The following is a 12,375-nucleotide window of genomic DNA, read 5'->3' on the forward strand; positions in this document are numbered from 1 at the left end:
ATGAGCTTCTCACTGGTAACAAACCTAAAGTTGATTATTTTAGAGTATTTGGTTGTAAGTGTTTTATTCTTAACAAGAAAGTCAAGAGTTCAAAGTTTGCTCCTAGAGTGGACGAGGGCTTCTTGCTTGGTTATGCATCAAATGCGCATGGATATCGTGTTTTCAACAATACCACCGGTCTTGTTGAAATAGCGATAGACGTGACATTTGATGAGTCTAATGGTTCGCAAGGGCATGTTTCAAATGACACTGCAGGAAATGAAGAATTACCTTGTGAGGCCATAAAGAAACTTGCAATAGGTGAAGTGAGACCTCAAGAAAAGGATGATGAGGAAGGAACTTTCTAGATGACCAATGAGGTTGTTGATGTGGGTGCAAAGGTGGTGAGTGACAAAGTCTCCACCCAGGCAAACCCATCAACCTCAAGTCATCCAAGCCATGAAGAAAATCATCAAAGGATGCCAACAGTGGTAGAAGATGAACACGAAAGTATTGATGGTGAAGTGCCTCTTGATCAAGTGAATGATGAGGAGGAGAAAATACAAAGACAACCATCAGTGCCTCATCCTAGAGTCCATCATACAATTCAAAGGGATCATCCGGTGGACAACATCTTGGGTAGCATCAGGAGAGGGGTAACAACTCGATCTCGTTTAGCTAATTTTTGTGAATTTTACTCGTTTGTTTCCTCTCTTGAGCCACTTAAGGTTGAAGAAGCATTGGGTGATCCGGAATGGATAATTGCCATGCAAGAGGAGTTGAACAACTTCACCCGGAATGAAGTCTGGTCCTTAGTCCAAAGACCCAAACAAAATGTGATTGGGACTAAATGGGTCTTTAGGAACAAACAAGATGAACATGGAGTGGTTACAAGAAACAAAGCATGGTTGGTTGCCCAAGGCTACACTCAAGTGGAAGGACTTGATTTTGGTGAAACATATGCACCGGTAGCAAGGTTAGAATCAATTAGAATATTAATTGCCTATGCTACTAACCATGATTTCAAGCTATATCAAATGGATGTCAAGAGCGCATTTCTAAATGGACCACTACAAGAGAGGGTATATGTGGAGCAACCACCGGGTTTTGAAGATCCAAAGAAGCCAAATCATGTTTATCTACTTCACAAGGCACTCTACGGGCTTAAACAAGCCCCTAGAGCTTGGTATGACTGTCTTAAAGATTTTTTAATTAAGAATGGGTTTACAATAGGAAAAGCTGACTCTACATTATTTACTCGCAAAGTTGACAATGAATTATTTGTGTGCCAAATATATGTTGATGACATTATATTTGGTAGTACTAATGAAAAATTTTGTGAAGAGTTTAGCAAAGTAATGACGAACAGGTTTGAGATGTCTATGATGGGCTAGCTTAAATACTTCCTGGGATTTCAAGTCAAACAACTCAAGGAAGGTACTTTTCTATGCCAAACCAAATATACACAAGATATGCTCAAGAAGTTTGGCATGGAAAAAGCAAAACACGCCAAGACTCCAATGTCATCAAATGGACATCTCGACCTAAATGAGGAAGGTAAACCCGTAAATCAAAAATTATATAGATCAATGATAGGATCACTGCTTTATTTATGTGCATCTAGACCTGATATAATGTTGAGTGTTTGCATGTGTGCACGTTTTCAAGCAAACCCTAAAGATTGCCATCTTGTAGCCGTTAAGAGAATTCTAAGATACTTAGTCCACACCCAAAACCTAGGATTATGGTATCCCAAAGGCTCCCTTTTCGATTTGCTTGGCTACTCTGACTCAGATTATGCCGGTTGCAAAGTAGATCGAAAAAGCACTACTGAGACTTGCCAATTCCTTGGGCGGTCCTTAGTGTCATGGAGTTCCAAGAAACAAAATTGTGTTGCACTTTCCACTGCAGAAGCTGAGTACATAGCAGCTGGGGCATGTTGTGCACAATTGTTATGGATGAAGCAAACCCTTAGAGATTTTGGTTGTGAGTTTAACAAAATTCCACTCTTGTGTGACAATGAGAGTGGCATAAAACTTGCAAACAATCCGGTGCAACACTCTAGAACTAAACATATTGACATTAGACACCATTTCTTGAGAGACCACGAAGCCAAAGGAGATATCGAATTGTTTCATGTGAGCACCGAAAATCAACTAGCCGATATCTTCACAAAACCCCTTGATGAGACTAGGTTTTGTTTTCTTAGGAGTGAGCTAAATATCTTGGATTCTCGAAGCGTGTCTTAATAACTAAAATTTTGATCAAATTTGATGGATGTAAATTGATTGTTTGAGCAATATGAAATGAGAAATAACATTTTTATCATTAAAATCACTCATGTCATATTTGCTAAGTGCTATTATAGCCCTTCTGGGCAATATCTGGAAAGTGGTTGAGTAAACTGGCTGAGTAGGCCACTCAACCGGTTTTCCCCTGGTGGAAACCGGTTGAACCGGTATCAAAACCGGTTGAACCGGTTTTGACCTCCGCGCCGTCAGTCTGCGCTGTCAGTTTCGCAGTCTGCGCTGTCAGACTGACAGAAATTTCGCGCAGTCAACACCTTTTTCTGCGCGCTTTTACTACGCAGTTTGACCAGAAACCAGTTGAACCGGTTTTTAAACCGATTGAACCGGTTTTCTGTGTTCTGACCGGCCGACTCCCCCCCCCTTATTTCTCTCCCTCTCTCCTCTTCTCTTCTTCTCAGTTTCACTTTCCAGCCGCCGCCGCCCACTCTTCTTCCTCTCTCTCCTTCACACCTTCTCCACTCCAAAAACTCACTTGTGCCCTCTCAACTTTGGAAGATTTGTTGGAGATCCGTTCATCCCGGCGTTCTCCATCATCTTCCTCAATCTCGTTGGGTTTCTTGACTAAATCTCCGGATCGAGGTATTGCCCTATCTCATTCCTTTTTACTCGATCCTACGTGTTCTTGATTATCTAATGTATCATTCGTTGGGTACATTTTAGTTTAAGTGCTTGCAACACTTAGATTATCTTCATTTGTCACGAATATTGTTTGAGTTTAGCGATTTGATATTGTTCGTTGTAGTTGAACCGCTCATATGAACGGTTGAAGTGCATGCTCAATATCTTATGCGTCTCTAATCAAACGTGTTTGATCCTTGCTCATCATAGGTTCTATTTTTTTAGAATGGTGCGTCGGAGGAACTCGTCCGTGGTTGAATCCGACTCCTCTGATGACCAAGAAATACATGGAGATACTCCCCCACGCTCTCGTTCCAAGCGTGGGCGAGGAAGCGGAAATGTCATGCAAGGTGCTGAGGCCTCCGGGTCTCAAAGTGCTCGCGGTCGGACAACCCGGAATCCTTCCGGTCGGTCCCGACCCGCGACGAATCTGCAGGCGTGGGAGGCTACGAGTGATGATGAAGGCAGGAAGGATGATGAAATTGATCTTCCCCCGGCCCACGCCCCTGTGATTCGTGGGTTGGTCCTCCACCGGGCAGAGGCTCAGCGTGCTGGCAATGAGCCAGTAACTGATTTCACTACCAGTGGAGGTTCTGCTCTCCTTCAGGATCTCTGTTTCCAGAATCCTGCATTGCGCATTCGCGATGCCAGGATTGATGGAAACTGCTTTTGGACGCTTCATCACGTGGACTTTTATAATTCTGTGATTCTCCCCAAGAAGCATCAACCTATTCTGCTTCAACGCTATATCAACTGGGAAGGTTGTGAGGCCATTGGGGACCCAGAGATGACACAGGCATTGAGGGCCTGTGAAAGAAAAAAGATGAAGAGTATCATGACATTCCAATATGATTGGAATGATGAAGTGATTGCCCAATTCTACTCAACTTTGTGGATCAAGCCAGTTGACGAGGAGAGTACATACAACTATCCTTATCTGAACTTCTACATTGAAGGTAGTTGGTATAAGGTGAGCTACCGTAGGTTTGCTCACATTCTTGGTTTTTCTGACAATGATATCTCTGGCGACAAGATCAAGATACATGATTTCCGGCAGCCTACTAGAGATGAAGCCAAAGATCTTCATCTTTCTGAGTCTGGGAAGTATTGGGAGTCTACAAACATACATAAGTATTATCGATACATCAACTCCCTCTGCAGGATGACCCTCATTCCAAAAGGGGGTAATCAGATGAACATTCTTGGAGAGAGCAAGGTCTTGCTCTCTTTCATGAAACCCAGCAGCTGAGAGAGTATAAATGTCTTTGATATGATTTGGCAGGAAATCATTCATGCCGCCTGCTTTCCATTGAAGGGGTGTCTTCATGCTCCGTTTATCATGAAGATGATTGAGGTTGTGACCCAGTTTAAATTTGACAAAGGTACAAGACATTAGTCATATACCCCTTTCTGGATTGATCCCAACAATCCAGCAGGGCGCCTCAGGAAAGCCCCCTCCAGCTCTCGTGCTCATACATCTGCGGGTCCGTCTGCTGGTCCTGCTGCTGCTGCTACCGGTGCCTCGCGTCCCTCCCCTGGCCGCGGATCTCCCACGCCATGTGGTCGTGGTCGAGGTCGTGGCCGAGGGATGGGTGCCCGCTTGGCCCATGGGTTTGCGACATTTTTCTCCATGTGTCGGAACATTGCTGCGGATGTCCATGAGGTGGCTCGATGTCAGCGGGAGACTGACGACAACCTACGTCGTCAAGCTTCCTCTTTGGGTACTCCCTTCGCCCCCCGCTCGACTGACGTACCTCTCCATCCTCCTCCTCCGGAGATCAACGAGTGGTACCAGCAGGCATACGGGGTGCCTTTTATGACAGCAGACGACGTCGACGAAGAAGAAGAAGCTTATTTTGATGATCGTGAGCAGTTTGTCCCGCCTCCGTATCACGGGGATCCGGGCCAATCGTCCTCTCACCCTCCGCCCCAGGATCCTTCTAGCAGTGCTCCTCCCTCGGATCAGTCTGGGGAAGAACACTTTGCGTCTAACCTGGCGCACCACTACTTTGCTCCTCATCAGCCTCCTCCCAACTAGTGATCCTTGGACTGGTGTCTCTCTCTCTCTCTTTGGTTCTTGTTGCCAAAAAGGGGGAGAAGGTTTATTATGGTAGTACCTACCTTTTATTTTTGTAATGAACAATCGATCTGTAATAACTATTTGGTCTATCGTGTGATGCATGCAAAACATTTTTATGATGTGATGAGATGAGTTCTCATTATTGTAATAGCAGTAGAATTTTTCATATCATATGCTATGCGATAATGAGCTTTAATGTGTAATTTTTACTCTTTCTATCTAATTATGTCTCATTCCTCATTGTTTTGTGTATGATGTTAATTGTTCTCTCTCTCTAAATATGTTGCAAATTGACATATCAAGTCAATGATAATATCGTAAAACTCATGCACATATTTAGGGGGAGCTACACATACACAAAGGATTTTATCTAGCAAATATTTGTAACTTTTAATTTTTATTTCTACTCCAGTTTGTTTTGGCATCAATCACCAAAAAAGGGGAGATTGTAAGTGCAATCAACCCTAATTGAGGGTTTTGGTGATTAATGACAAAACAAACTGAGATTCTAACAAGTTTGCTCGTAGTATGTACACAGTAATTAAACAGACAGGAGAAGCACATATCTTACGAGCATAAAAGTATAAAGCACAGCGGATTTAAAATTCCACATCAAATGGCGTGCTCCAAGTGCTTAGAAACAACGGCGGTGCTATATTTATAATTCTTGAGTCATAGGAATCGCCGTGCAATTAAGAGGGATCCGCGACGGTTAAGTAAGTTGTGCAATGAGCCAAGTTCAAAATCTTTTGAAAACATCTTGGAGAACATTTTTCCAGATCATGAATTCCCTTGAGAAAAACAAATTTTACTTCCCACAAAGACTCCACTTTTTGTTCTCTTCAAAATACTCAAAATTTGGTTTCAGCCCCCAAAACCGGTTCAACCAGTCCTGAAACCGGTTCAACCGGTTTTGGTACTGTTCACCTGCCACCTCTGCTCTGACTTGTCTGACAGTCAGAGCTGTCAGAAAAGTCGCTGCAGATATTTTTTTGAAAACCGGTTGAGCCGAAATTTTTCCTTACTCAGCCGGTTTTGAAACCGGTTGAGTCTCCGGCTGAGTAGCTCAGTGGACCGGGATCCCCCTGGTAGAAACCGGTTCAACCGGTCTGAAAACCGGTTCAACCGATCTTTACTTCTTTTCTCCCAACGGCTGCCAGCTTTTGGGGATCCTTTATATAACCCCTCACACTCTCTCTCTCATTTACTCCTGCCTCTCCCATGAATTCTTGGCTGACCAACCTTCAAACAAGCGCATTCATTTCACCTTTCACACCCGCAATCGCATCTCCTTCAATCATTTGAAGGACCCTTGGTGTGAGGTGAACTCGATCGAACTCGCTGTCAATTTCATCTCGATTCTCCCTTTCTCTTTGTTCTTGAGCTCGTTGCAAACTTAACCTTGTGCGGATTTGTTACTCTTGGAACCTCGTGTTCCTTGACGGTTAGAGGTTGCTTGGGAGTCTCCAAATTTGTGGATGACCCCAAGAAGTTTGTATCACCCGCTCTTTGAGCTGATTTGAGAAGAGATTGCCTTGACCTTTGTGGTCGGCTTGTGGAGGATTAGGGTTGGAAAAGACTCGACCCTTTGTGGGTTCCTCAACGAGGAGTAGGACACCTTTGTGGTGGTTGCCGAACCTCGGGTTATATCGCGTGTTCTTGTGTGTTCTTGTTAAGCGCTTTATATTCGGTGGTTGGTTCATATTATTCATTCGAGTAGATTTTGTGTAGGGCAAGTCTTTAGCTATATTCTTCACTACTTCGTATTTGTTCAATAGATTATCTAATTTAAGTTGAGCAGGTTCAAACTTGTTCAGTTGTAATTAAAATAGACTGAACCGGTTTGCACCAGTGCAACTTTAATTTAACCTATCTCAAAGTTTTTAGTGAAAATTTTCTGGTGTAGCCTATTCACCCCCCCTCTTGGCTACTTTCAATAATACATATGTCTGTGTTTGATACTTATGTGAGACCTTGCAACGTTTGAGACTTATGTTTGTGTTTGACACTTGTGTTGAACACTTATGTTTGTGATGAATATTTATGTTTGTGGTGACGGTTTTATGTTTGTGTTGGCTATTTATGTCTGTGATGATATCTGTGATGTATATATGTGATATCTTCTGTTTGTGTGGATGGAATACAAAAAACAAATAAAAAAAGGTATATACTGGTCACTTTGCCGAGTGTCAGGGTCATAACACTCGGCAAAGAGCATAGACCTGGGTACCGGCTTAGGTTCTTTGCCGAGTGTTATGTCGCTGGCACTCGGCAAAGAGGTCGGCTTTGCCGAGTGCAGCACAGAACACTCGGCAAAGAGCCTGACATGGGGACCCTCTCTGGCGGGTTCTTTGCCGAGTGTCCCAAGTGGCACTCGGCAAAGATGGATTCTTGGCCGAGTGCTTCCTGGAAGACACTCGGCAAAGATGACTTCTTTGCCGAGTGTCACCAGGGACACTCGGCAAAGCCGCCGTCTTCGTCACCCAGCGCCGTAACGACCGCTTTTCTTTGCCGAGTGCTCTCCGGCACTCGGCAAAGAGGTTTGCCGAGTGACCGAGAAAAAGCACTCGGCAAAGAAGGCTTTGCCGATGTACTGTTTGCCGAGTGTCACACTCGGCAAAGCCTTTGCCGAGTGTTTTTAAGGCTTTGCCGAGTGCTTCAGGCACTCGGCAAAGCGATCGATTCCGGTAGTGCCTTCTGTTCTGCAAGAAGCTTCCCCTGCACGCCAAGGATACACAGACCTCGAGCGACAGGGCACAGGAAGATTGCCTCGGCAACAGACATTAGAGGATCCAAGCTCTATATTCTTTATGTCCCTGGGCCCACATGTCGGGGCCCAGTTCTTTTTGTGCATGCCCCTTTCAGCTATAAAAGGGGAGGCATACGACGTTACACAGGGAGGCCCTCAGACCTAGCTTTAGGCAGACACTCATAAGTTCATACGAGCTCCAAACAATACATCACACAGTGGAGTAGGGTATTACGCTCCGGCGGCCCGAACCACTCTAAACCCTCGTGTGCTCTCGTGTGTTGATCCACCAGCCTCGTAGAAAGCAAAACGCTTAAGCCCCTCCTCTCTTCAGGATTTAGGGCGGGTGCAATCTGCCACCCGGCCGGGGAGATTTCCTCTCCGACATTTGGCGCTCCAGGTAGGGGACAAGGCTTCAAGTTTTTGCTTGTTTTCTCGCTCAGCATGATGGTGCGGATCATCGAGCACCACGCTGAAACCTCGGAGGATTTCATGATGGAGCAAGAAGTTGCATCCTCCGCGCCATGAGCGCCTAACCGCCCCGACTCTGGGACTGCTGCCGTGCATGCCATGCAGCAGCACACGCCAGCGCAGGCGTCCCGGACTCCGTCGAGGGTAGCGCCTACGGCGCTGTCTGCGGCCACGGAATTGTTGCGCCACCCCCTAGCTCCACGGCATCGCCGAGGGCCATGAAGCAGTGGCGCGACGATGTCGACCGGCTGCTCGGAATGGCGCATTCTACTTCCTCCAGGTTGAGGCCCCGATCATCCCGGCACCAACATGAGGCGCGACATCTGTGCGCTCGCCCTCCGTAAGGGTTGCACAGACCGACGACCTCCGGGCGGAGCTCAACCGCAGGCGTACGGGAGAAGACGCCCAAGTCTCTTTGGAAAGGGCACGTTAGCGCCGTCAGAACATTGAGGGTCGCAATCTCGACCGAGACTTCGTCGCGGAGGCACCGCAGATACCAGTGGGCGCCCGGTCCCAAACGGGTGTCCCCTTGGTGGAAGTCTCCTAGAGGGGGGGTGGATAGGCGAAACCTGAAAATAAAAACTTTATCCCTAAACTAGATCCCTTGATTAGTGGTTAGAACAAGATATATGATTATCGGAGTATAAAAACTAAGTCCTTGCTTGTAAAGAGTATTGCTTTCAAATAATGCGGAATTGATAAATCAATACTACTAATAAGTCTATGAGAATAAAGCAAGAGGGCTTAGGCAAGAAGAGCAATAACACAAGTTCTCTCTTGCAATGTGTTGCTTCACTAAATGAGAAATTAACTTAAAGCAACACCAAATAGAATTAGCAAAGAGTAGTGCAAGAGAAACATAGAAAGGGAAAGGACAAACAAATCACAAGCAATAAGCACACGAGACACGGGTGATTTGTTTTACCGAGGTTCGGCCCTCGAAGGCCTAGTCCCCATTGAGGAGTCCACTAAGGACGGGTCTTTTTCAATCCTTTCCCTCTCTCAACCGATCCCCGAGATCGGCGAGCTCTTCTTCTTCTCAAGGATCAATTAAGATCCCGCAAGGACCACCACACTCTTTGGTGTCTCTTGCTAGCTTTTACAAACCTCCAAAACTTTAGAGGAAGTTCAATGGGAGTCAAAACTCCATGCACAAATGAACAGAAAGATGTAGCACACACTATCTCTCAATGAATCTCACAAGGCACTAGTGCTAAACTCAAATGAGTAGCTCTCTCTTGCTTGCTTTCTCTTTTGTGGCACTTGTGTTGGTTGTAGTGGTCTAGATCTTGTGTATAGGATGGATCAATGAATATATGTGGTTGGGAGGGCTTGAGTATGTCAACTAGATGACTTGGAATGTTGCTTGGGCTCCCACACCTTGAAGTGGCCGGTTGGGGTGGTTTTTATAGCCACCAACCAAAATATAGCCGTTGGTGAAGTCTCCTGGCGAAGGGCGCACCGGACAGTCCGGTGCGCCACCGGACAGTGTCCGGTGCGCCGCCACGTCATCCGGCCGTTAGGTCTTGGAGCTGGTCGACCGTTGGAGGCTCTGTCCTTATGTGGCACCGGACAGTCCGGTGTCGCACCGGACAGTCCGGTGCCCCTCTAACCGCTGCTCTGACTTCTACTGCGGTACTGTTCATCCGTCAGAGTCGACCGTTGAGCGCAGATAGCCGTTGCTCCGCTGGTGCACCGGACAGTCTGGTGAATTATAGCGGAGCTGCGCCTGGAGAACCCGAAGGTGAAGAGTTCGAGCTGATTCACTCTGGTGCACCGGACACTGTCCGGTGCGCCAGACCAGGGCAGCCTTCAGTTTGCTTTTTGCTCCTTTCTTTTGAGACCTAACTTGTTCTTTTGATTGGTTTGTGTTGAACCTTTGGCACCTGTAGAATGTATAATCTTGAACAAACTAGTTAGTCCAGTTATTTGTGTTGGGCAATTCAACCACCAAAATTAATTAGGAAAAGGCTTGACCCTATTTCCCTTTCAATCTCCCCCTTTTTGGTGATTGATGCCAACACAAACCAAAGCAAATATATAAGTGCATGATTGAACTAGTTTGCATAATATATGTGCAAAGATTACTTGGAATTAAACCAATCGATTATTTCATAAGATTTGTATGAATGCTTTCTTCATATTTAATGTTTCGGACCATGCTTGCACCATTTGTTTTGTTTTTGCAAACTCTTTTTGGAAGTTATTTTCAAAATCTTTTGCAAAATAGTCAAGGGTATATGAATAAGATTTTGAGAAGCATTTTCAAGATTTGAAATTTTCTCCCCCTGTCTCAAATGCTTTTCCTTTGACTTAAACAAAACTCCCCCTATATAAAATCCTCCTCTTAGTGGTCAAGAGGGTTTTAAGATATTAGTTTTGAAAATACTATTTTCTCCCCCTTTTTGAACATAATGAGATACCAATTTGAAAACATCATTTTTAGAATTAGGTGGTGGTGCGGTCCTTTTGCTTTGGGCTAATACTTTCTCCCCCTTTGGCATGACTCGCCAAAAACGGATACTTGAGTGAAATATAAGCCCTTTTTGACTAATTTCTCCCTCTTTGGCGAACAAAATATGAGTGAAAAGTATACCAAAGTTGGAAGAATGGCGGAATACCGGCAAGGAAGGATAATACCGAAGATGTAGAGTGGAAGCGATGTCTTTGCCGAATACTCCATTTCCCTTTCAATCTAAGACTTATTCATGAGATGCTCATGGAAACATATTAGTCTTAGCCTTGGCACAAATGAGATAGGAAATATGTAAATGTACCAAAGGAAAGAGACATGATTAAAAGGATATGTCAATTAAGCTTACATAATTCTATATAATATAGATTGCTCCCCCTAAATATGTGCATAGAGAGGAAAACAGATTTTTGGTCTTAAATGCCAAGTGCACATAATTAGGTTAATGAGATCATATCTATATCATAGAGAGTGTGAAGTGCATTGTGTCATAGTATAGGTGTGATGCTCATGACAATTGATGCACTTATGAAAGCATGCTATCTCAAGCATTTACCCTTAGGGCCCGTTTGTTTCGTTGGAATTGAATTCCATTTTAATAATTATAATTTAGATAAAACTAATTAAGTTTATACATTTATACATGTAATATATTTGTATATTATCCTAAATCATATGAGAGAGATAGTTATATACTATATTTATGTTATAGAGGCGCAAGTATAAGAATGTGCTATAAGTTGTACATCGGAAAAATAGCATCTAAATCTATAGAATCAATTTCTATCTCTCACCACATGAATTTGAGGTAGGCTTATATGATAACTTTGGAAAGTGGTGGAATGTCATATTCTAAAAAAATAGCTTATTCCATTAGTAAGATTCCAATTCCTCGAAATGAAAGGAAACAAACGGGGCCTTAAGGATTTCAAAGAGGCTTAAGGACCATCCACCTTTGGAACAAAGGAAGCTTATCCTCGTTACAAGGTTAAGCTTTAAGCTCTTTGACAATAAAATTACTTCACCCTTTTGTACCTTTACATGTTGATGCTCCCTTCATTGTGCTTTGTCCTTAGTCTTAGTCGCTTATGACCTATACTCAAGACAATACATGGAAATATTTTGCACAAGAGAGAGTTCTACAACTAGTGATCCTTTTCTAAGTCATTGTTTTTAGATATCAAGTAGATCACAAATTGCATAAATATATCATGAATTCTCCTTTTAACTTAGTGCATATCAAGATATGTTGGGGACTTGTTCTCAACTGCTATGAATTAAGAACAAGACAACATAAAGTGTTAAATGTCAATGTCCTTCGTCCATGAAACATTATTCCCTTGAGGATAATGGGCCTTGGACGAAGGCTGATAAGAGCATACTTACGAAGTTTAAGTCTTCGTAATAAAATTTCAGTAAAAATTATAAGATAACATAAAAAGGTATAAAAGGGATAAATACATCATGGACAAATCACATTGTATCTATTTAATGTATGGAATCATTGAATACAATAATACCTTTGCCTTGGCAAAAGGTTGGATTCCAGAAGATGCGATTGCAATAACTCGAATGCGTGAACAGTAATGGAATACTGTTCACTATTTATAGGCACAGGACGCAGCCTGTGAGGAATTACAAGTAAGCCCCTTATAAAAGTTTACAACATTGACTCAGACCTTTATGGACTAAAAGG

The sequence above is a fragment of the Zea mays genome, chromosome 4 (genome assembly GCF_902167145.1).
Source record: "Zea mays cultivar B73 chromosome 4, Zm-B73-REFERENCE-NAM-5.0, whole genome shotgun sequence".
Taxonomy (NCBI): Eukaryota; Viridiplantae; Streptophyta; class Magnoliopsida; order Poales; family Poaceae; genus Zea; species Zea mays.